The sequence below is a fragment of the Gymnoscopelus microlampas genome, assembly GCF_963454915.1.
Source record: "Gymnoscopelus microlampas genome assembly, chromosome: 15".
In the NCBI taxonomy this organism is placed as follows: Eukaryota; Metazoa; Chordata; class Actinopteri; order Myctophiformes; family Myctophidae; genus Gymnoscopelus; species Gymnoscopelus microlampas.
Genome location: NC_139952.1, coordinates 2,030,001 through 2,031,573, shown reverse-complemented (window position 1 = coordinate 2,031,573; position 1,573 = coordinate 2,030,001).

Genomic DNA, 1,573 nt, shown 5'->3' with positions numbered 1-1,573 from the left:
ATCGAAATTCAAGAAACTTTCATAATGACATTAATGTTTATCTACTTGATGTGACGTCCATTACACTCCTTGTAAACTAAGTTTTGAGGATTCCACATGAAACTATTTTCAAGATTACTTTAAAAATATCAGATCTACACGTCGCATTAGTGACGTTGGCTATAAGGAATCTTAAATAACTCAATCCATGCAACAAAAAGTAATGAGCAAAACACATTCAAGGGAAATGAATCTAATCACACTGACAATTAATCAAATTCACACATCATAATAACTTCAAACAGAACATCATAGCACCTCTGCTCTGCTGACTGACACATGTACTGTAGGCTACATAGTACTGACTGACACATGTACTGTAGGCTACATAGTACTGACTGACATACAGTATGTACTGTAGGCTATAGTACGCTTTGAGGTGTTTGAAGGTGCTGTGTTCAATTTTCTTACTTCTGAATATGATCCATGTGTGCAGCGTGTGCGTATGTGTGTGTGTGTGTGTGTGTGTGTGTGTGTGTGTGTGTGTGTGTGTGTGTGTGTGTGTGTGTGTGTGTGTGTGTGTGTGTGTGTACACACACTTGCATTGTGTGCATGTTTGTATTTGCAGTCCTTATGCAAAGTGTCATGAGCCAGCGTTGGTGGTAAATTGACATGTTTCAAAAATACAATATCATGCCGAATACAAGTGAAAGAGATACGGACACAATGGCCCTCATTTATCAACGCAGCGTATAAACCGCCGTATATTTTTCCATATATTCGGCCGTACACCAACGTCAAAGTCACATTTATCAACGCATCCTACACAGCTGATCCGAGCTTACACTTGGTCCCAGCGTTGATAAATGTCACGGCTGAAACGAGCGTCATTTAAATAACACGCCCTTAAATATTCTCAAAAACGCCCCGATTTTACGACATGAAGACGAACCAGAATACGACCAAAGACATGAAAAGCCAATAAGAAACAGTCGCCCCCCCCCTCTGGCCTCGCCGCACACGCCTCTCTCTCTCGCTCTCTCTTGCTCTCTCGCTCGCTCTCTCTCACACACACACACACACACACACACACACACACACACACACACACACACACACACACACACACACACACACACACACGCGCCCGCCCAACTTCGTCTTTCATGTCCGTGTCCGTAGCGTAGCGGTACATGAGGTCCCGTCCCGACCGCGGGACTCCCGGCGCAAAAGCGCTCGTATATTTTTGTAAATAGCAGATCTACAAGCTCACAACGCGTCGCGATGCAATGCTGGCTTGTGAGCTTGTAGATCTGCTATTTTCAATACAGACAGATCTACAATCTTATCTGAATGACTGTTAAAACAGTTTGTTTAAATTATTAATTATTACACAGCGATTATTTATTAGTGTAGATATACACATTTAGGAGTGGATTATGTGTCCAAATGCTTGTCAGACAGTCAGACAATGGTGCTCCGCAGGTCTAGAATGGAATAAACGGGTGCAGCCAACGTCAACAACTGGTCTCGACCAGACGTGAGATTTCAGCCTACGGTAGGATGAAGCCCACGTCAGGATATATTGATAAAT